This window comes from Pseudophryne corroboree, unplaced genomic scaffold (assembly GCF_028390025.1).
Source record: "Pseudophryne corroboree isolate aPseCor3 unplaced genomic scaffold, aPseCor3.hap2 scaffold_1020, whole genome shotgun sequence".
NCBI lineage: Eukaryota > Metazoa > Chordata > Amphibia > Anura > Myobatrachidae > Pseudophryne > Pseudophryne corroboree.
Genome location: NW_026967647.1, coordinates 80,340 through 99,354, shown reverse-complemented (window position 1 = coordinate 99,354; position 19,015 = coordinate 80,340). Strand labels below are relative to the sequence as shown.

At 50.1% G+C, this 19,015-nt stretch overlaps 29 non-coding genes and 3 pseudogenes across 29 annotated transcripts; 13 read left to right on the top strand and 19 right to left on the bottom strand.

Annotated features, from left to right (window-relative positions):
* The first annotated feature begins 489 nt into the window (after positions 1-489).
* LOC134987789 (U1 spliceosomal RNA) lies at positions 490-653 on the top strand. The gene has a single exon (XR_010193358.1). It is a non-coding gene; the product is annotated as a U1 spliceosomal RNA (small nuclear RNA).
* Positions 654-805: 152 nt separating this feature from the next.
* Positions 806-968, top strand: LOC134987706 (U1 spliceosomal RNA). The gene has a single exon (XR_010193292.1). It is a non-coding gene; the product is annotated as a U1 spliceosomal RNA (small nuclear RNA).
* A 674-nt stretch (positions 969-1,642) lies between these two features.
* On the top strand, positions 1,643-1,806 carry LOC134987768 (U1 spliceosomal RNA). The gene has a single exon (XR_010193337.1). It is a non-coding gene; the product is annotated as a U1 spliceosomal RNA (small nuclear RNA).
* Positions 1,807-1,958: 152 nt separating this feature from the next.
* LOC134987722 (U1 spliceosomal RNA) lies at positions 1,959-2,121 on the top strand. The gene has a single exon (XR_010193307.1). It is a non-coding gene; the product is annotated as a U1 spliceosomal RNA (small nuclear RNA).
* Positions 2,122-2,795: 674 nt separating this feature from the next.
* LOC134987663 (U1 spliceosomal RNA) lies at positions 2,796-2,959 on the top strand. The gene has a single exon (XR_010193251.1). It is a non-coding gene; the product is annotated as a U1 spliceosomal RNA (small nuclear RNA).
* Positions 2,960-3,111: 152 nt separating this feature from the next.
* Positions 3,112-3,247, top strand: LOC134987742 (U1 spliceosomal RNA; annotated as a pseudogene).
* Positions 3,248-3,945: 698 nt separating this feature from the next.
* On the top strand, positions 3,946-4,109 carry LOC134987802 (U1 spliceosomal RNA). The gene has a single exon (XR_010193371.1). It is a non-coding gene; the product is annotated as a U1 spliceosomal RNA (small nuclear RNA).
* Positions 4,110-4,261: 152 nt separating this feature from the next.
* Positions 4,262-4,424, top strand: LOC134987720 (U1 spliceosomal RNA). Its single transcript, XR_010193306.1, has one exon. It is a non-coding gene; the product is annotated as a U1 spliceosomal RNA (small nuclear RNA).
* A 674-nt stretch (positions 4,425-5,098) lies between these two features.
* On the top strand, positions 5,099-5,262 carry LOC134987662 (U1 spliceosomal RNA). Its single transcript, XR_010193250.1, has one exon. It is a non-coding gene; the product is annotated as a U1 spliceosomal RNA (small nuclear RNA).
* Positions 5,263-5,414: 152 nt separating this feature from the next.
* LOC134987709 (U1 spliceosomal RNA) lies at positions 5,415-5,577 on the top strand. The gene has a single exon (XR_010193296.1). It is a non-coding gene; the product is annotated as a U1 spliceosomal RNA (small nuclear RNA).
* Positions 5,578-6,251: 674 nt separating this feature from the next.
* Positions 6,252-6,415, top strand: LOC134987808 (U1 spliceosomal RNA). Its single transcript, XR_010193376.1, has one exon. It is a non-coding gene; the product is annotated as a U1 spliceosomal RNA (small nuclear RNA).
* A 142-nt stretch (positions 6,416-6,557) lies between these two features.
* LOC134987704 (U1 spliceosomal RNA) lies at positions 6,558-6,720 on the top strand. The gene has a single exon (XR_010193290.1). It is a non-coding gene; the product is annotated as a U1 spliceosomal RNA (small nuclear RNA).
* An 828-nt stretch (positions 6,721-7,548) lies between these two features.
* LOC134987708 (U1 spliceosomal RNA) lies at positions 7,549-7,711 on the bottom strand. The gene has a single exon (XR_010193295.1). It is a non-coding gene; the product is annotated as a U1 spliceosomal RNA (small nuclear RNA).
* A 468-nt stretch (positions 7,712-8,179) lies between these two features.
* On the top strand, positions 8,180-8,342 carry LOC134987680 (U1 spliceosomal RNA). The gene has a single exon (XR_010193267.1). It is a non-coding gene; the product is annotated as a U1 spliceosomal RNA (small nuclear RNA).
* An 855-nt stretch (positions 8,343-9,197) lies between these two features.
* On the bottom strand, positions 9,198-9,333 carry LOC134987733 (U1 spliceosomal RNA; annotated as a pseudogene).
* A 152-nt stretch (positions 9,334-9,485) lies between these two features.
* Positions 9,486-9,649, bottom strand: LOC134987766 (U1 spliceosomal RNA). Its single transcript, XR_010193335.1, has one exon. It is a non-coding gene; the product is annotated as a U1 spliceosomal RNA (small nuclear RNA).
* A 674-nt stretch (positions 9,650-10,323) lies between these two features.
* LOC134987735 (U1 spliceosomal RNA) lies at positions 10,324-10,486 on the bottom strand. The gene has a single exon (XR_010193314.1). It is a non-coding gene; the product is annotated as a U1 spliceosomal RNA (small nuclear RNA).
* Positions 10,487-10,638: 152 nt separating this feature from the next.
* Positions 10,639-10,802, bottom strand: LOC134987778 (U1 spliceosomal RNA). The gene has a single exon (XR_010193347.1). It is a non-coding gene; the product is annotated as a U1 spliceosomal RNA (small nuclear RNA).
* A 674-nt stretch (positions 10,803-11,476) lies between these two features.
* On the bottom strand, positions 11,477-11,639 carry LOC134987676 (U1 spliceosomal RNA). The gene has a single exon (XR_010193263.1). It is a non-coding gene; the product is annotated as a U1 spliceosomal RNA (small nuclear RNA).
* Positions 11,640-11,790: 151 nt separating this feature from the next.
* On the bottom strand, positions 11,791-11,954 carry LOC134987809 (U1 spliceosomal RNA). The gene has a single exon (XR_010193377.1). It is a non-coding gene; the product is annotated as a U1 spliceosomal RNA (small nuclear RNA).
* A 674-nt stretch (positions 11,955-12,628) lies between these two features.
* Positions 12,629-12,791, bottom strand: LOC134987724 (U1 spliceosomal RNA). Its single transcript, XR_010193309.1, has one exon. It is a non-coding gene; the product is annotated as a U1 spliceosomal RNA (small nuclear RNA).
* Positions 12,792-12,943: 152 nt separating this feature from the next.
* LOC134987661 (U1 spliceosomal RNA) lies at positions 12,944-13,107 on the bottom strand. The gene has a single exon (XR_010193249.1). It is a non-coding gene; the product is annotated as a U1 spliceosomal RNA (small nuclear RNA).
* A 701-nt stretch (positions 13,108-13,808) lies between these two features.
* On the bottom strand, positions 13,809-13,944 carry LOC134987728 (U1 spliceosomal RNA; annotated as a pseudogene).
* A 152-nt stretch (positions 13,945-14,096) lies between these two features.
* On the bottom strand, positions 14,097-14,260 carry LOC134987690 (U1 spliceosomal RNA). Its single transcript, XR_010193277.1, has one exon. It is a non-coding gene; the product is annotated as a U1 spliceosomal RNA (small nuclear RNA).
* Positions 14,261-14,934: 674 nt separating this feature from the next.
* On the bottom strand, positions 14,935-15,097 carry LOC134987695 (U1 spliceosomal RNA). Its single transcript, XR_010193281.1, has one exon. It is a non-coding gene; the product is annotated as a U1 spliceosomal RNA (small nuclear RNA).
* Positions 15,098-15,249: 152 nt separating this feature from the next.
* LOC134987777 (U1 spliceosomal RNA) lies at positions 15,250-15,413 on the bottom strand. The gene has a single exon (XR_010193346.1). It is a non-coding gene; the product is annotated as a U1 spliceosomal RNA (small nuclear RNA).
* A 674-nt stretch (positions 15,414-16,087) lies between these two features.
* Positions 16,088-16,250, bottom strand: LOC134987683 (U1 spliceosomal RNA). Its single transcript, XR_010193269.1, has one exon. It is a non-coding gene; the product is annotated as a U1 spliceosomal RNA (small nuclear RNA).
* Positions 16,251-16,402: 152 nt separating this feature from the next.
* On the bottom strand, positions 16,403-16,566 carry LOC134987678 (U1 spliceosomal RNA). The gene has a single exon (XR_010193265.1). It is a non-coding gene; the product is annotated as a U1 spliceosomal RNA (small nuclear RNA).
* A 674-nt stretch (positions 16,567-17,240) lies between these two features.
* On the bottom strand, positions 17,241-17,403 carry LOC134987694 (U1 spliceosomal RNA). Its single transcript, XR_010193280.1, has one exon. It is a non-coding gene; the product is annotated as a U1 spliceosomal RNA (small nuclear RNA).
* Positions 17,404-17,555: 152 nt separating this feature from the next.
* LOC134987776 (U1 spliceosomal RNA) lies at positions 17,556-17,719 on the bottom strand. Its single transcript, XR_010193344.1, has one exon. It is a non-coding gene; the product is annotated as a U1 spliceosomal RNA (small nuclear RNA).
* A 674-nt stretch (positions 17,720-18,393) lies between these two features.
* On the bottom strand, positions 18,394-18,556 carry LOC134987682 (U1 spliceosomal RNA). Its single transcript, XR_010193268.1, has one exon. It is a non-coding gene; the product is annotated as a U1 spliceosomal RNA (small nuclear RNA).
* Positions 18,557-18,708: 152 nt separating this feature from the next.
* LOC134987775 (U1 spliceosomal RNA) lies at positions 18,709-18,872 on the bottom strand. Its single transcript, XR_010193343.1, has one exon. It is a non-coding gene; the product is annotated as a U1 spliceosomal RNA (small nuclear RNA).
* Positions 18,873-19,015: the final 143 nt, after the last annotated feature.

Below are 19,015 nucleotides of genomic sequence, written 5' to 3'. Positions count from 1 at the left end.
TTACAGAGTAGCTCTGGAGCAGTTACAGTGCCCAGCTGCTGCAAGAAATCAGCTTTAATGCTTCAGGGGCTGGGGCATAGCCAACATGAGCCCCACACCGAAGGAGGGAGGAGGTGTGTAATGCAAACTAGGGGTCATCCAAGCGCTGCAAAAGGCCGCCATGCCCTGCACGCCCCTTTTCTCTTTTCATATGCAGACGAGGGTTGAAGCCAACTTTGACCCACTGCTTGGATGACATCACCATATGCAAATCCATCTGCTGCAGGCCTTCCCCCAGGAATGCTTGCACTAGTTGTTGCATTTGGTTTGTTGTTTGGGGGTGCTTCAGTATTAGGCAGCCTTCTGCCCTCACATGTTCATCTGAAAATATGTGTTCTCCCTGCAGTTGTTGTCCCCAGATGAGAGTTCCCTTGTGCTGCCTCAGTTGAAACTCCTTTACTTGACAGAGATGTGCCTGAGCAGCGGCCCTCCCCAGCCCTATCCCAAATCATACTTATTTTGCATAGGCGATACCATGGTCATGAAGATTGTTCTCCCAGGGTGAGGTTCATTCATTGCATTCTGGGTATGCTGACCCCTGTGATTTCCCCAAATGTGGGAAACTCGACTGCATTATTTGTGGTAGTGGGGGACTGTGTTTGTGCTTTCCTCTGGCCAGCTCTGGAAAAAGTCAGATTTCTTTGTCTCAGATCTTCCTCTAGCCTTGTTCTTCTTTCGAGAGTTCCCTTGTGCTGCCTCAGTTGGATCTCTTTCACTTGACAGGGGGGTGCCCGAACAGCGACCCTCCCCAGCTCTAGCCCAACTCCTACTTACCTGCCAGGTGAGATACTATGATCATGAAGGTGCTTCTCCCAGGGCAAGGCTCACCCATTGCACTCTGGGTGTGCTGCCCCTGCGATTTCCCCAAATGTGGGAAACTTGACTGCATAATTTGTGTTTCCCTTGGTCGGCTCTCGTATAATTCAGATCTCTTTGTCTCAGGTCTCTCTCCAGCCTAGTTTGCTGTCTGTTTCCACTTCTCTTTTCTTCAGCCGCTCCCTTCTATACCCTTGTGCACTATCCTGACTTCTCCTCCCGTCTGCTTACTTTGTGCCTTCCAATGCACAATGCAAACTACAGGTAGTGCTGCAGGGCCCACACCCTTTTACTTGCCTTACAGAGCAGCTCTGGAGCTGTTACAGTGCCCAGCTGCTGCAAGAAATCAGCTTGAATGCTCCAGGGGATGGGGCATGGCCAACATGAGCCCCACACCAAAGGAGGGTGGAGGTGTTTAATGCGAACTAGGGGTCATCCAAGCACCGCAAAAGGCCGCCATGCCCTGCACGCCCCTTTTCTCTTTTCATATGCAGATGAGGGTTGAAGCCAACTTTGACCCACTGCTTGGATGACATCACCGTATGCAAATCCGTCCTCTGCAGAACTTCCCCCTGGAATGCTTGCACTAGTTGTTGCATTTGGTTTGTTGTTTGGGGGTGCTTCAGTATTAGGCAGCCTTCTGCCCTCCCATGTTCATCTGAAAATATGTGTTCTCCCTGCAGTTGTTGTCCCCAGATGAGAGTTCCCTTGTGCTGCCTCAGTTAAATCTCCTTTACTTGACAGAGATGTGCATGAGCAGCGGCCCTCCCCAGCCCTATTCCAAATCATACTTATTTTGCATAGGAGATACCATGGTCATGAAGATTTTTCTCCCAGGGTGAGGTTCATTCATTGCATTTTGGGTATGCTGACCCCTGTGATTTCCCCAAATGTGGGAAACTCAACTGCATTATTTGTGGTAGTGGGGGACTGTGTTTGTGCTTTCCTCTGGTCAGCTCTGGTAAAAGTCAGATTTCTTTGTCTCAGATTTTCCTCTAGCCTTGTTCTTCTTTCGAGAGTTCCCTTGTGCTGCCTTAATTGGATCTCCTTCACTTTACAGGGGGGTACCCTAGCAGCGACCCTCCCCAGCTCTAGCCCAACTCCTACTTACCTGCCAGGTGAGATACTATGATCATGAAGGTGCTTCTCCCAGGGCAAGGCTAACCCATTGCACTCTGGGTGTGCTGCTCCTGCGATTTCCCCAAATGTGGGAAACTTGACTGTATAATTTGTGTTTCCCCTGGTCGGCTCTCGTATAATTCAGATCTCTTTGTCTCAGGTCTCTCTCCAGCCTAGTTTGCTGTCTGTTTCCACTTCTCTTTTCTTGAGCCGCTTACTTCTATGCCCTTGCGCACTATCCTGACTTCTCCTCCTGTCTGCTTACTTTGTGCCTTCCAACGCACAATGCGAACTACAGGTAGTGCTGCAGGGCCCACACCCTTTTACTTGCCTTACAGAGTAGCTCTGGAGCAGTTACAGTGCCCAGCTGCTGCAAGAAATCAGCTTTAATGCTTCAGGGGCTGGGGCATAGCCAACATGAGCCCCACACCGAAGGAGGGTGGAGGTGTTTAATGCAAACTAGGGGTCAGCCAAGCGCCGCAAAAGGCCACCATGCCCTGCACGCCCCTTTTCTCTTTTCATATGCAGACGAGGGTTGAAGCCAACTTTGACCCACTGCTTGGATGACATCACCATATGCAAATCCATCTGCGGCAGGCCTTCCCCCAGGAATGCTTGCACTAGTTGTTGCATTTGGTTTGTTGTTTGGGGGTGCTTCAGTATTAGGCAGTCCTCTGCCCTCCCATGTTCATCTGAAAATATATGTTCTCCCTGCAGTTGTTGTCCCAAGATGAGAGTTCCCTTGTGCTGCCTCAGTTGAATCTCCTTTACTTGACAGAGATGTGCATGAGCAGCGGCCCTCCCCAGCCCTATTCCAAATCATACTTATTTTGCATAGGAGATACCATGGTCATGAAGATTTTTCTCCCAGGGTGAGGTTCATTCATTGCATTTTGGGTATGCTGACCCCTGTGATTTCCCCAAATGTGGGAAACTTGACTGCATTATTTGTGGTAGTGGGAGACTGTGTTTGTGCTTTCCTCTGGCCAGCTCTGGAAAAAGTCAGATTTCTTTGTCTCAGATCTTCCTCTAGCCTTGTTCTTCTTTCGAGAGTTCCCTTGTGCTGCCTCAGTTGGATCTCTTTCACTTCACAGGGGGGAACCCGAGCAGCGACCCTCCCCAGCTCTTGCCCAACTCCTACTTACCTGCCAGGTGAGATACTATGATCATGAAGGTGCTTCTCCCAGGGCAAGGCTCAACCATTGCACTCTGGGTGTGCTGCTCCTGCGATTTCCCCAAATGTGGGAAACGTGACTGCATAATTTGTGTTTCCCCTCGTCGGCTCTCGTATAATTCAGATCTCTTTGTCTCAGGTCTCTCTCCAGCCTAGTTTGCTGTCTGTTTCCACTTCTCTTTTCTTGAGCCGCTCCCTTCTATGCCCTTGCGCACTATCCTGACTTCTCCCGTCTGCTTACTTCGTGCCTTCCAACGCACAATGCGAACTACAGGTAGTGCTGCAGGGCCCACACCCTTTTACTTGCCTTACAGAGTAGCTCTGGAGCAGTTACAGTGCCCAGCTGCTGCAAGAAATCAGCTTGAATGCTTCAGGGGCTGGGGCATAGCCAACATGAGCCCCACACCGAAGGAGGGTGGAGGTGTGTAATGCGAACTAGGGGTCATCCAAGCGCTGCAAAAGGCCGCCATGCCCTGCACGCCCCTTTTCTCTTTTCATATGCAGACGAGGGTTGAAGCCAACTTTGACCCACTGCTTGGATGACATCACCATATGCAAATCCATCTGCTGCAGGCCTTCCCCCAGGAATGCTTGCACTAGTTGTTGCATTTGGTTTGTTGTTTGGGGGTGCTTCAGTATTAGGCAGCCTTCTGCCCTCACATGTTCATCTGAAAATATGTGTTCTCCCTGCAGTTGTTGTCCCCAGATGAGAGTTCCCTTGTGCTGCCTCAGTTGAATCTCCTTTACTTGACAGAGATGTGCCTGAGCAGCGGCCCTCCCCAGCCCTATCCCAAATCATACTTATTTTGCATAGGCGATACCATGGTCATGAAGATTGTTCTCCCAAGGTGAGGTTCATTCATTGCATTCTGGGTATGCTGACCCCTGTGATTTCCCCAAATGTGGGAAACTCGACTGCATTATTTGTGGTAGTGGGGGACTGTGTTTGTGCTTTCCTCTGGTCAGCTCTGGAAAAAGTCAGATTTCTTTGTCTCAGATCTTCCTCTAGCCTTGTTCTTCTTTCGAGAGTTCCCTTGTGCTGCCTCAGTTGGATCTCTTTCACTTGACAGGGGGGTGCCCGAACAGCGACCCTCCCCAGCTCTAGCCCAACTCCTACTTACCTGCCAGGTGAGATACTATGATCATGAAGGTGCTTCTCCGAGGGCAAGGCTCACCCATTGCACTCTGGGTGTGCTGCCCCTGCGATTTCCCCAAATGTGGGAAACTTGACTGCATAATTTGTGTTTCCCCTGGTCGGCTCTCGTATAATTCAGATCTCTTTGTCTCAGGTCTCTCTCCAGCCTAGTTTGCTGTCTGTTTCCACTTCTCTTTTCTTGAGCCGCTCCCTTCTATGCCCTTGCGCACTATCCTGACTTCTCCTCCTGTCTGCTTACTTTGTGCCTTCCAACGCACAATGCGATCTACAGGTAGTGCTGCAGGGCCCAGACCCTTTTACTTGCCTTACAGAGCAGCTCTGGAGCTGTTACAGTGCCCAGCTGCTGCAAGAAATCAGCTTGAATGCTTCAGGGGCTGGGGCATAGCCAACATGAGCCCCACACCAAAGGAGGGTGGAGGTGTTTAATGCAAACTAGGGGTCAGCCAAGCGCCGCAAAAGGCCACCATGCCCTGCACGCCCCTTTTCTCTTTTCATATGCAGACGAGGGTTGAAGCCAACTTTGACCCACTGCTTGGATGACATCACCATATGCAAATCCATCTGCGGCAGGCCTTCCCCCAGGAATGCTTGCACTAGTTGTTGCATTTGGTTTGTTGTTTGGGGGTGCTTCAGTATTAGGCAGCCTTCTGCCCTCCCATGTTCATCTGAAAATATATGTTCTCCCTGCAGTTGTTGTCCCAAGATGAGAGTTCCCTTGTGCTGCCTCAGTTGAATCTCCTTTACTTGACAGAGATGTGCATGAGCAGCGGCCCTCCCCAGCCCTATTCCAAATCATACTTATTTTGCATAGGAGATACCATGGTCATGAAGATTTTTCTCCCAGGGTGAGGTTCATTCATTGCATTTTGGGTATGCTGACCCCTGTGATTTCCCCAAATGTGGGAAACTTGACTGCATTATTTGTGGTAGTGGGAGACTGTGTTTGTGCTTTCCTCTGGTCAGCTCTGGTAAAAGTCAGATTTCTTTGTCTCAGATTTTCCTTTAGCCTTGTTCTTCTTTCGAGAGTTCCCTTGTGCTGCCTCAGTTGGATCTCCTTCACTTTACAGGGGGGTACCCGAGCAGCGACCCTCCCCAGCTCTAGCCCAACTCCTACTTACCTGCCAGGTGAGATACTATGATCATGAAGGTGCTTCTCCCAGGGCAAGGCTCACCCATTGTACTCTGGGTGTGCTGCTCCTGCGATTTCCCCAAATGTGGGAAACTTGACTGCATAATTTGTGTTTCCCCTGGTCGGCTCTCGTATAATTCAGATCTCTTTGTCTCAGGTCTCTCTCCAGCCTAGTTTGCTGTCTGTTTCCACTTCTCTTTTCTTCAGCCGCTCCCTTCTATACCCTTGTGCACTATCCTGACTTCTCCTCCCGTCTGCTTACTTTGTGCCTTCCAATGCACAATGCAAACTACAGGTAGTGCTGCAGGGCCCACACCCTTTTACTTGCCTTACAGAGCAGCTCTGGAGCTGTTGCAGTGCCAAGCTGCTGCAAGAAATCAGCTTGAATGCTTCAGGGGCTGGGGCATAGCCAACATGAGCCCCACACCGAAGAAGGGTGGAGGTGTTTAATGCAAACTAGGGGTCAGACAAGCGCAGCAAAAGGCCACCATGCCCTGCACGCCCCTTTTCTGTTTTCATATGCAGACGAGGGTTGAAGCCAACTTTGACCCACTGCTTGGATGACATCACCATATGCAAATCCATCTGCGGCAGGCCTTCCCCCAGGAATGCTTGCACTAGTTGTTGCATTTGGTTTGTTGTTTGGGGGTGCTTCAGTATTAGGCAGCCGTCTGCCCTCCCATGTTCATCTGAAAATATGTGTTCTCCCTGCAGTTGTTGTCCCTAGATGAGAGTTCCCTTGTGCTGCCTCAGTTGAATCTCCTTAACTTGACAGAGATGTGCCTGAGCAGCGGCCCTCCCCAGCTCTATCCCAAATCATACTTAATTTGCATAGGAGATACCATGGTCATGAAGATTATTCTCCCAGGGTGAGGTTCATTCATTGCATTCTGGGTATGCTGACCCCTGTGATTTCCCCAAATGTGGGAAACTCGACTGCTTTATTTGTGGTAGTGGGGGACTGTGTTTGTGTTTTCCTCTGGTCAGCTCTGGTAAAAGTCAGATTTCTTTGTTTCAGAGCCTTGTTCTTCTTTTGAGAGTTCCCTTGTGCTGCCTCAGTTGGATCTCCTTCACTTGACAGGGGGGTACCCGAGCAGCGACCCTCCCCAGCTCTAGCCCAACTCCTACTTACCTGCCAGGTGAGATACTATGATCATGAAGGTGCTTCTCCCAGGGCAAGGCTCACCCATTGCACTCTGGGTGTGCTGCTCCTGCGATTTCCCCAAATGTGGGAAACTTGACTGCATAATTTGTGTTTCCCCTGGTCGGCTCTCGTATAATTCAGATCTCTTTGTCTCAGGTCTCTCTCCAGCCTAGTTTGCTGTCTGTTTCCACTTCTCTTTTCTTCAGCCGCTCCCTTCTATACCCTTGTGCACTATCCTGACTTCTCCTCCCGTCTGCTTACTTTGTGCCTTCCAATGCACAATGCAAACTACAGGTAGTGCTGCAGGGCCCACACCCTTTTACTTGCCTTACAGAGCAGCTCTGGAGCTGTTAAAGTGCCCAGCTGCTGCAAGAAATCAGCTTGAATGCTTCAGGGGCTGGGGCATAGCCAACATGAGCCCCACACCGAAGGAGGGTGGAGGTGTTTAATGCAAACTAGGGGTCGGTCAAGCGCTGCAAAAGGCCACCATGCCCTGCACGCCCCTTTTCTGTTTTCATATGCAGACGAGGGTTGAAGCCAACTTTGACCCACTGCTTGGATGACATCACCATATGCAAATCCATCTGCGGCAGGCCTTCCCCCAGGAATGCTTGCACTAGTTGTTGCATTTGGTTTGTTGTTTGGGGGTGCTTCAGTATTAGTCAGCCTTCTGCTCCACCCTCCTTTGGTGTGGGGCTCATGTTGGCCATGTCCCATCCCCTGAAGCATTCAAGCAGATTTCTTGCAGCAGCTGGGCACTGTAACAGCTCCAGAGCTGCTCTGTAAGGCAAGTAAAAGGGTGTGGGCCCTGCAGCACTACCTGTAGTTTGCATTGTGCATTGGAAGGCACAAAGTAAGCAGACGGGAGGAGAAGTCAGGATAGTGCACAAGGGTATAGAAGGGAGCGGCTGAAGAAAAGAGAAGTGGAAACAGACAGCAAACTAGGCTGGAGAGAGATCTGAGACAAAGAGATCTGAATTATACGAGAGCCGACCAGGGGAAACACAAATTATGCAGTCAAGTTTCCCACATTTGGGGAAATCGCAGGGGCTGCACACCCAGAGTGCAATGGGTGAGCCTTGCCCTGGGAGAAGCACCTTCATGATCATAGTATCTCACCTGGCAGGTAAGTAGGAGTTGGGCTAGAGCTGGGGAGGGTCGCTGCTCGGGCACCCCCCTGTTAAGTGAAGGAGATCCAACTGAGGCAGCACAAGGGAACTCTCAAAAGAAGAACAAGGCTAGAGGAAGATCTGAAACAAAGAAATCTGACTTTTACCAGAGCTGACCAGAAGAAAACACAAACACAGTCCCCCACTACCACAAATAAAGCAGTCGAGTTTCCCACATTTGGGGAAATCACAGGGGTCAGCATACCCAAAATGCAATGAATGAACCTCACCTCGACTGCTTTATTTGTGGTAGTGGGGGACTGTGTTTGTGTTTTCTTCTGGTCAGCTCTGGTAAAAGTCAGATTTCTTTGTTTCAGATCTTCCTCTAGCCTTGTTCTTCTTTTGAGAGTTCCCTTGTGCTGCCTCAGTTGGATCTCCTTCACTTAACAGGGGGGTGCCCGAGCAGCGACCCTCCCCAGCTCTAGCCCAACTCATACTTACCTGCCAGGTGAGATACTATGATCATGAAGGTGCTTCTCCCAGGGCAAGGCTCACCCATTGCACTCTGGGTGTGCTGCCCCTGCGATTTCCCCAAATGTGGGAAACTTGACTGCATAATTTGTGTTTCCCCTGGTCGGCTATCGTATAATTCAGATCTCTTTGTCTCAGATCTCTCTCCAGCCTAGTTTGCTGTCTGTTTCCACTTCTCTTTTCTTCAGCCGCTCCCTTCTATACCCTTGTGCACTATCCTGACTTCTCCTCCCGTCTGCTTACTTTGTGCCTTCCAATGCACAATGCAAACTACAGGTAGTGCTGCAGGGCCCACACCCTTTTACTTGCCTTACAGAGCAGCTCTTGAGCTGTTACAGTGCCCAGCTGCTGCAAGAAATCTGCTTGAAAGCTTCAGGGGATGGGGCATGGCCAACATGAGCCCCACACCAAAGCAGGGTGCAGCAGAAGGCTGCCTAATACTGAAGCACCCCCAAACAACAAACCAAATGCAACAACTAGTGCAAGCATTCCTGGGGGAAGGCCTGCCGCAGATGGATTTGCATATGGTGATGTCATCCAAGCAGTGGGTCAAAGTTGGCTTCAACCCTCATCTGCATATGAAAACAGAAAAGGGGCGTGCAGGGCATGGTGGCCTTTTGCGGCGCTTGACTGACCCCTAGTTTGCATTAAACACCTCCACCCTCCTTCGGTGTGGGGCTGATGTTGGCTATGCCCCAGCCCCTGAAGCATTCAAGCTGATTTCTTGCAGCAGCTGGGCACTGTAACAGCTCCAGAGCTGCTCTGTAAGGCAAGTAAAAGGGTGTGGGCCCTGCAGCACTACCTGTAGTTTGCATTGTGCATTGGAAGGCACAAAGTAAGCAGACGGGAGGAGAAGTCAGGATAGTGCACAAGGGTATAGAAGGGAGCGGCTGAAGAAAAGAGAAGTGGAAACAGACAGCAAACTAGGCTGGAGAGAGACCTGAGACAAAGAGATCTGAATTATACGAGAGCCGACGAGGGGAAACACAAATTATGCAGTCAAGTTTCCCACATTTGGGGAAATCGCAGGAGCAGCACACCCAGAGTACAATGGGTGAGCCTTGCCCTGGGAGAAGCACCTTAATGATCATAGTATCTCACCTGGCAGGTAAGTAGGAGTTGGGCTAGAGCTGGGGAGGGTCGCTGCTCGGGTACCCCCCTGTAAAGTGAAGGAGATCCAACAAAGGCAGCACAAGGGAACTCTCGAAAGAAGAACAAGGCTAGAGGAAAATGTGAGACAAAGAAATCTGACTTTTACTAGAGCTGACCAGAGGAAAGCACAAACACAGTCCCCCACTACCACAAATAATGCAGTTGAGTTTCCCACATTTGGGGAAATCACAGGGGTCAGCATACCCAAAATGCAATGAATGAACCTCACCCTGGGAGAAAAATCTTCATGACCATGGTATCTCCTATGCAAAATAAGTATGATTTGGAATAGGGCTGGGGAGGGCCGCTGCTCATGCACATCTCTGTCAAGTAAAGGAGATTCAACTGAGGCAGCACAAGGGAACTCTCATCTGGGGACAACAACTGCAGGGAGAACATATATTTTCAGATGAACATGGGAGGGCAGAAAGCTGCCTAATACTGAAGCACCCCCAAACAACAAACCAAATGCAACAACTAGTGCAAGCATTCCTGGGGGAAGGCCTGCCGCAGATGGATTTGCATATGGTGATGTCATCCAAGCAGTGGGTCAAAGTTGGCTTCAACCCTCGTCTGCATATGAAAAGAGAAAAGGGGCGTGCAGGGCATGGTGGCCTTTTGCGGCACTTGGCTGACCCCTAGTTTGCATTAAACACCTCCACCCTCCTTTGGTGTGGGGCTCATGTTGGCTATGCCCCAGCCCCTGAAGCATTCAAGCTGATTTCTTGCAGCAGCTGGGCACTGTAACAGCTCCAGAGCTGCTCTGTAAGGCAAGTAAAAGGGTGTGGGCCCTGCAGCACTACCTGTAGTTCGCATTGTGCGTTGGAAGGCACAAAGTAAGCAGACAGGAGGAGAAGTCAGGATAGTGCGCAAGGGCATAGAAGGGAGCGGCTCAAGAAAAGAGAAGTGGAAACAGACAGCAAACTAGGCTGGAGAGAGACCTGAGACAAAGAGATCTGAATTATACGAGAGCCGACCAGGGGAAACACAAATTATGCAGTCAAGTTTCCCACATTTGGGGAAATCGCAGGAGCAGCACACCTAGAGTGCAATGGGTGAGCCTTGCCCTGGGAGAAGCACCTTCATGATCATAGTATCTCACCTGGCAGGTAAGTAGGAGTTGGGCTAGAGCTGGGGAGGATCGCTGCTCGGGTACCCCCCTGTAAACTGAAGGAGATCCAACTGAGGCAGCACAAGGGAACTCTCGAAAGAAGAACAAGGCTAGAGGAAAATCTGAGACAAAGAAATCTGACTTTTACCAGAGCTGACCAGAGGAAAGCACAAACACAGTCCCCCACTACCACAAATAATGCAGTCAAGTTTCCCACATTTGGGGAAATCACAGGGGTCAGCATACCCAAAATGCAATGAATGAACCTCACCCTGGGAGAACAATCTTCATGACCATGGTATCTCCTATGCAAAATAAGTATGATTTGGAATAGGGCTGGGGAGGGCCGCTGCTCATGCACATCTCTGTCAAGTAAAGGAGATTCAACTGAGGCAGCACAAGGGAACTCTCATCTGGGGACAACAACTGCAGGGAGAACACATATTTTCAGATGAACATGGGAGGGCAGAAGGCTGCCTAATACTGAAGCACCCCCAAACAACAAACCAAATGCAACAACTAGTGCAAGCATTCCTGGGGGAAGTTCTGCAGAAGACGGATTTGCATACGGTGATGTCATCCAAGCAGTGGGTCAAAGTTGGCTTCAACCCTCATCTGCATATGAAAAGAGAAAAGGAGCGTGCAGGGCATGGCGGCCTTTTGCGGTGCTTGGATGACCCCTAGTTCGCATTAAACACCTCCACCCTCCTTTGGTGTGGGGCTCATGTTGGCCATGCCCCATCCCCTGAAGCATTCAAGCTGATTTCTTGCAGCAGCTGGGCACTGTAACATCTCCAGAGCTGCTCTGTAAGGCAAGTAAAAGGGTGTGGGCCCTGCAGCACTACCTGTAGTTTGCATTGTGCATTGGAAGGCACAAAGTAAGCAGACGGGAGGAGAAGTCAGGATAGTGCACAAGGGTATAGAAGGGAGCGGCTGAAGAAAAGAGAAGTGGAAACAGACAGCAAACTAGGTTGGAGAGAGACCTGAGACAAAGAGATCTGAATTACACGAGAGCCGACCAGGGGAAACACAAATTATGCAGTCAAGTTTCCCACATTTGGGGAAATCGCAGGGGCAGCACACCCAGAGTGCAATGGGTGAGCCTTGCCCTGGGAGAAGCACCTTCATGATCATAGTATCTCACCTGGCAGGTAAGTAGGAGTTGGGCTAGAGCTGGGGAGGGTCTCTGCTTGGGCACCCCCCTGTCAAGTGAAGGAGATCCAACTGAGGCAGCACAAGGGAACTCTCAAAAGAAGAACAAGGCTAGAGGAAGATCTGAACAAAGAAATCTGACTTTTACCAGAGCTGACCAGAGGAAAACACAAACACAGTCCCCCACTACCACAAATAAAGCAGTCGAGTTTCCCACATTTGGGGAAATCACAGGGGTCAGCATACACATAATGCAATGAATGAACCTCACCCTGGGAGAATAATCTTCATGACCATGGTATCTCCTATGCAAAATAAGTATGATTTGGGATAGAGCTGGGGAGGGCCGCTGCTCAGGCACATCTCTGTCAAGTAAAGGAGATTCAACTGAGGCAGCACAAGGGAACTCTCATCTGGGGACAACAACTGCAGGGAGAACACATATTTTCAGATGAACATGGGAGGGCAGAAGGCTGCCTAATACTGAAGCACCCCCAAACAACAAACCAAATGCAACAACTAGTGCAAGCATTCCTGGGGGAAGTTCTGCAGAAGACGGATTTGCATACGGTGATGTCATCCAAGCAGTGGGTCAAAGTTGGCTTCAACCCTCATCTGCATATGAAAAGAGAAAAGGGGCGTGCAGGGCATGGCGGCCTTTTGCGGTGCTTGGATGACCCCTAGTTCGCATTAAACACCTTCACCCTCCTTTGGTGTGGGGCTCATGTTGGCCATGCCCCATCCCCTGAAGCATTCAAGCTGATTTCTTGCAGCAGCTGGGCACTGTAACAGCTCCAGAGCTGCTCTGTAAGGCAAGTAAAAGGGTGTGGGCCCTGCAGCACTACCTGTAGTTTGCATTGTGCATTGGAAGGCACAAAGTAAGCAGACGGGAGGAGAAGTCAGGATAGTGCACAAGGGTATAGAAGGGAGCGGCTGAAGAAAAGAGAAGTGGAAACAGACAGCAAACTAGGCTGGAGAGAGACCTGAGACAAAGAGATCTGAATTATACGAGAGCCGACCAGGGGAAACACAAATTATGCAGTCAAGTTTCCCACATTTGGGGAAATCACAGGAGCAGCACACCCAGAGTACAATGGGTGAGCCTTGCCCTGGGAGAAGCACCTTCATGATCATAGTATCTCACCTGGCAGGTAAGTAGGAGTTGGGCTAGAGCTGGGGAGGGTCGCTGCTCGGGTACCCCCCTGTAAAGTGAAGGAGATCCAACTGAGGCAGCACAAGGGAACTCTCGAAAAAAGAACAAGGCTAAAGGAAAATCTGAGACAAAGAAATCTGACTTTTACCAGAGCTGACCAGAGGAAAGCACAAACACAGTCTCCCACTACCACAAATAATGCAGTCAAGTTTCCCACATTTGGGGAAATCACAGGGGTCAGCATACCCAAAATGCAATGAATGAACCTCACCCTGGGAGAAAAATCTTCATGACCATGGTATCTCCTATGCAAAATAAGTATGATTTGGAATAGGGCTGGGGAGGGCCGCTGCTCATGCACATCTCTGTCAAGTAAAGGAGATTCAACTGAGGCAGCACAAGGGAACTCTCATCTTGGGACAACAACTGCAGGGAGAACATATATTTTCAGATGAACATGGGAGGGCAGAAGGCTGCCTAATACTGAAGCACCCCCAAACAACAAACCAAATGCAACAACTAGTGCAAGCATTCCTGGGGGAAGGCCTGCCGCAGATGGATTTGCATATGGTGATGTCATCCAAGCAGTGGGTCAAAGTTGGCTTCAACCCTCGTCTGCATATGAAAAGAGAAAAGGGGCGTGCAGGGCATGGTGGCCTTTTGCGGCGCTTGGCTGACCCCTAGTTTGCATTAAACACCTCCACCCTCCTTTGGTGTGGGGCTCATGTTGGCTATGCCCCAGCCCCTGAAGCATTCAAGCTGATTTCTTGCAGCAGCTGGGCACTGTAACAGCTCCAGAGCTGCTCTGTAAGGCAAGTAAAAGGGTGTGGGCCCTGCAGCACTACCTGTAGTTTGCATTGTGCATTGGAAGGCACAAAGTAAGCAGACGGGAGGAGAAGTCAGGATAGTGCACAAGGGTATAGAAGGGAGCGGCTGAAGAAAAGAGAAGTGGAAACAGACAGCAAACTAGGCTGGAGAGAGACCTGAGACAAAGAGATCTGAATTATACGAGAGCCGACGAGGGGAAACACAAATTATGCAGTCAAGTTTCCCACATTTGGGGAAATCGCAGGAGCAGCACACCCAGAGTGCAATGGTTGAGCCTTGCCCTGGGAGAAGCACCTTCATGATCATAGTATCTCACCTGGCAGGTAAGTAGGAGTTGGGCTAGAGCTGGGGAGGGTCGCTGCTCGGGTTCCCCCCTGTGAAGTGAAGGAGATCCAACTGAGGCAGCACCAGGGAACTCTCGAAAGAAGAACAAGGCTAGAGGAAGACCTGAGACAAAGAAATCTGACTTTTACCAGAGCTGACCAGAGGAAAGCACAAACACAGTCCCCCACTACCACAAATAATGCAGTCGAGTTTCCCACATTTGGGAAAATCACAGGGGTCAGCATACCCAGAATGCAATGAATGAACCTCACCCTGGGAGAACAATCTTCATGACCATGGTATCTCCTATGCAAAATAAGTATGATTTGGGATAGGGCTGGTGAGGGCAGCTGCTCAGGCACATCTCTGTCAAGTAAAGGAGATTCAACTGAGGCAGCACAAGTGAACTCTCATCTGGGGACAACAACTGCAGGGAGACCACATCTTTTCAGATGAACATGGGAGGGCGGAAGGCTGCCTAATACTGAAGCACCATCAAATATCAAACCATATGCAACAACTAGTACAAGCACTCCTGGGGGAAGGTCTGCAGCAGACGGATTTGCATACGGTGATGTTATCCAAGCAGTGGGCCAAAGTTGACTGGAACCCTCATCTGCATATGAAAAGAGAAAAGGGGCATGCAGGGCATGGCGGCCTTTTGCAGTGCTTGGATGACCCCTAGTTCGCATTAAACACCTCCCCCCTCCTTTGGTGTGGGGCTCATGTTGGCCATGCCCCATCCCCTGAAGCATTCAAGCTGATTTCTTGCAGCAGCTGGGCACTGTAACAGCTCCAGAGCTGCTCTGTAAGGCAAGTAAAAGGGTGTGGGCCCTGCAGCACTACCTGTAGTTTGCATTGTGCATTGGAAGGCACAAAGTAAGCAGACGGGAGGAGAAGTCAGGATAGTGCACAAGGGTATAGAAGGGAGCGGCTGAAGAAAAGAGAAGTGGAAACAGACAGCAAACTAGGCTGGAGAGAGACCTGAGACAAATAGATCTGAATTATACGAGAGCCGACCAGGGGAAACACAAATTATGCAGTCAAGTTTCCCACATTTGGGGAAATCGCAGGGGCAGCACACCCAGAGTGCAATGGGTGAGCCTTGCCCTGGGAGAAGCACCTTCATGATCATAGTATCTCACCTGGCAGGTAAGTAGGAGTTGGGCTAGAGCTGGGGAGGGTCGCTGCTCGGGTACCCCCCTGTCAAGTGAAGGAGATCCAACTGAGGCAGCACAATGGAACTCTCGAAAGAAGAACAAGGCTAGAGGAAAATCTGAGACAAAGAAATCTGACTTTTACCAGAGCTGACCAGAGGAAAGCACAAACACAGTCCCCCACTACCACAAATAATGCAGTCAAGTTTCCCACATTTGGGGAAATCACAGGGGTCAGCATACCCAAAATGCAATGAATGAACCTCACCCTGGGAGAACAATCTTCATGACCATGGTATCTCCTATGCAAAATAAGTATGATTTGGAATAGGGCTGGGGAGGGCCGCTGCTCATGCACATCTCTGTCAAGTAAAGGAGATTCTACTGAGGCAGCACAAGGGAACTCTCATCTGGGGACAACAACTGCAGGGAGAACACATATTTTCAGATGAACATGGGAGGGCAGAAGGCTGCCTAATACTGAAGCACCCCCAAACAACAAACCAAATGCAACAACTAGTGCAAGCATTCCTGGGGGAAGTTCTGCAGAAGACGGATTTGCATACGGTGATGTCATCCAAGCAGTGGGTCAAAGTTGGCTTCAACCCTCATCTGCATATGAAAAGAGAAAAGGGGCGTGCAGGGCATGGCGGCCTTTTGCGGTGCTTGGATGACCCCTAGTTCGCATTAAACACCTCCACCCTCCTTTGGTGTGGGGCTCATGTTGGCCATGCCCCATCCCCTGAAGCATTCAAGCTGATTTCTTGCAGCAGCTGGGCACTGTAACAGCTCCAGAGCTGCTCTGTAAGGCAAGTAAAAGGGTGTGGGCCCTGCAGCACTACCTGTAGTTTGCATTGTGCATTGGAAGGCACAAAGTAAGCAGACGGGAGGAGAAGTCAGGATAGTGCACAAGGGTATAGAAGGGAGCGGTTGAAGAAAAGAGAAGTGGAAACAGACAGCAAACTAGGCTGGAGAGAGACCTGAGACAAAGAGATCTGAATTATACGAGAGCCGACCAGGGGAAACACAAATTATGCAGTCAAGTTTCCCACATTTGGGGAAATCGCAGGGGCAGCACACCCAGAGTGCAATGGGTGAGCCTTGCCCTGGGAGAAGCACCTTCATGATCATAGTATCTCACCTGGCAGGTAAGTAGGAGTTGGGCTAGAGCTGGGGAGGGTCGCTGCTCGGGTTCCCCCCTGTGAAGTGAAGGAGATCCAACTGAGGCAGCACCAGGGAACTCTCGAAAGAAGAACAAGGCTAGAGGAAGATCTGAGACAAAGAAATCTGACTTTTACCAGAGCTGACCAGAGGAAAGCACAAACACAGTCCCCCACTACCACAAATAATGCAGTCGAGTTTCCCACATTTGGGAAAATCACAGGGGTCAGCATACCCAGAATGCAATGAATGAACCTCACCCTGGGAGAACAATCTTCATGACCATGGTATCTCCTATGCAAAATAAGTATGATTTGGGATAGGGCTGGTGAGGGCAGCTGCTCAGGCACATCTCTGTCAAGTAAAGGAGATTCAACTGAGGCAGCACAAGTGAACTCTCATCTGGGGACAACAACTGCAGGGAGACCACATCTTTTCAGATGAACATGGGAGGGCGGAAGGCTGCCTAATACTGAAGCACCATCAAATATCAAACCATATGCAACAACTAGTACAAGCACTCCTGGGGGAAGGTCTGCAGCAGACGGATTTGCATACGGTGATGTTATCCAAGCAGTGGGCCAAAGTTGACTGGAACCCTCATCTGCATATGAAAAGAGAAAAGGGGCATGCAGGGCATGGCGGCCTTTTGCAGTGCTTGGATGACCCCTAGTTCGCATTAAACACCTCCCCCCTCCTTTGGTGTGGGGCTCATGTTGGCCATGCCCCATCCCCTGAAGCATTCAAGCTGATTTCTTGCAGCAGCTGGGCACTGTAACAGCTCCAGAGCTGCTCTGTAAGGCAAGTAAAAGGGTGTGGGCCCTGCAGCACTACCTGTAGTTTGCATTGTGCATTGGAAGGCACAAAGTAAGCAGACGGGAGGAGAAGTCAGGATAGTGCACAAGGGTATAGAAGGGAGCGGCTGAAGAAAAGAGAAGTGGAAACAGACAGCAAACTAGGCTGGAGAGAGACCTGAGACAAATAGATCTGAATTATACGAGAGCCGACCAGGGGAAACACAAATTATGCAGTCAAGTTTCCCACATTTGGGGAAATCGCAGGGGCAGCACACCCAGAGTGCAATGGGTGAGCCTTGCCCTGGGAGAAGCACCTTCATGATCATAGTATCTCACCTGGCAGGTAAGTAGGAGTTGGGCTAGAGCTGGGGAGGGTCGCTGCTCGGGTACCCCCCTGTCAAGTGAAGGAGATCCAACTGAGGCAGCACAATGGAACTCTCGAAAGAAGAACAAGGCTAGAGGAAAATCTGAGACAAAGAAATCTGACTTTTACCAGAGCTGACCAGAGGAAAGCACAAACACAGTCCCCCACTACCACAAATAATGCAGTCAAGTTTCCCACATTTGGGGAAATCACAGGGGTCAGCATACCCAAAATGCAATGAATGAACCTCACCCTGGGAGAACAATCTTCATGACCATGGTATCTCCTATGCAAAATAAGTATGATTTGGAATAGGGCTGGGGAGGGCCGCTGCTCATGCACATCTCTGTCAAGTAAAGGAGATTCTACTGAGGCAGCACAAGGGAACTCTCATCTGGGGACAACAACTGCAGGGAGAACACATATTTTCAGATGAACATGGGAGGGCAGAAGGCTGCCTAATACTGAAGCACCCCCAAACAACAAACCAAATGCAACAACTAGTGCAAGCATTCCTGGGGGAAGTTCTGCAGAAGACGGATTTGCATACGGTGATGTCATCCAAGCAGTGGGTCAAAGTTGGCTTCAACCCTCATCTGCATATGAAAAGAGAAAAGGGGCGTGCAGGGCATGGCGGCCTTTTGCGGTGCTTGGATGACCCCTAGTTCGCATTAAACACCTCCACCCTCCTTTGGTGTGGGGCTCATGTTGGCCATGCCCCATCCCCTGAAGCATTCAAGCTGATTTCTTGCAGCAGCTGGGCACTGTAACAGCTCCAGAGCTGCTCTGTAAGGCAAGTAAAAGGGTGTGGGCCCTGCAGCACTACCTGTAGTTTGCATTGTGCATTGGAAGGCACAAAGTAAGCAGACGGGAGGAGAAGTCAGGATAGTGCACAAGGGTATAGAAGGGAGCGGTTGAAGAAAAGAGAAGTGGAAACAGACAGCAAACTAGGCTGGAGAGAGACCTGAGACAAAGAGATCTGAATTATACGAGAGCCGACCAGGGGAAACACAAATTATGCAGTCAAGTTTCCCACATTTGGGGAAATCGCAGGGGCAGCACACCCAGAGTGCAATGGGTGAGCCTTGCCCTGGGAGAAGCACCTTCATGATCATAGTATCTCACCTGGCAGGTAAGTAGGAGTTGGGCTAGAGCTGGGGAGGGTCGCTGTTCGGGCACCCCCCTGTCAAGTGAAAGAGATCCAACTGAGGCAGCACAAGGGAACTCTCGAAAGAAGAACAAGGCTAGAGGAAGATCTGAGACAAAGAAATCTGACTTTTACCAGAGCTGACCAGAGGAAAGCACAAACACAGTCCCCCACTACCACAAATAATGCAGTCGAGTTTCCCACATTTGGGAAAATCACAGGGGTCAGCATACCCAGAATGCAATGAATGAACCTCACCCTTGGAGAACAATCTTCATGACCATGGTATCTCCTATGCAAAATAAGTATGATTTGGGATAGGGCTGGTGAGGGCAGCTGCTCAGGCACATCTCTGTCAAGTAAAGGAGATTCAACTGAGGCAGCACAAGTGAACTCTCATCTGGGGACAACAACTGCAGGGAGACCACATCTTTTCAGATGAACATGGGAGG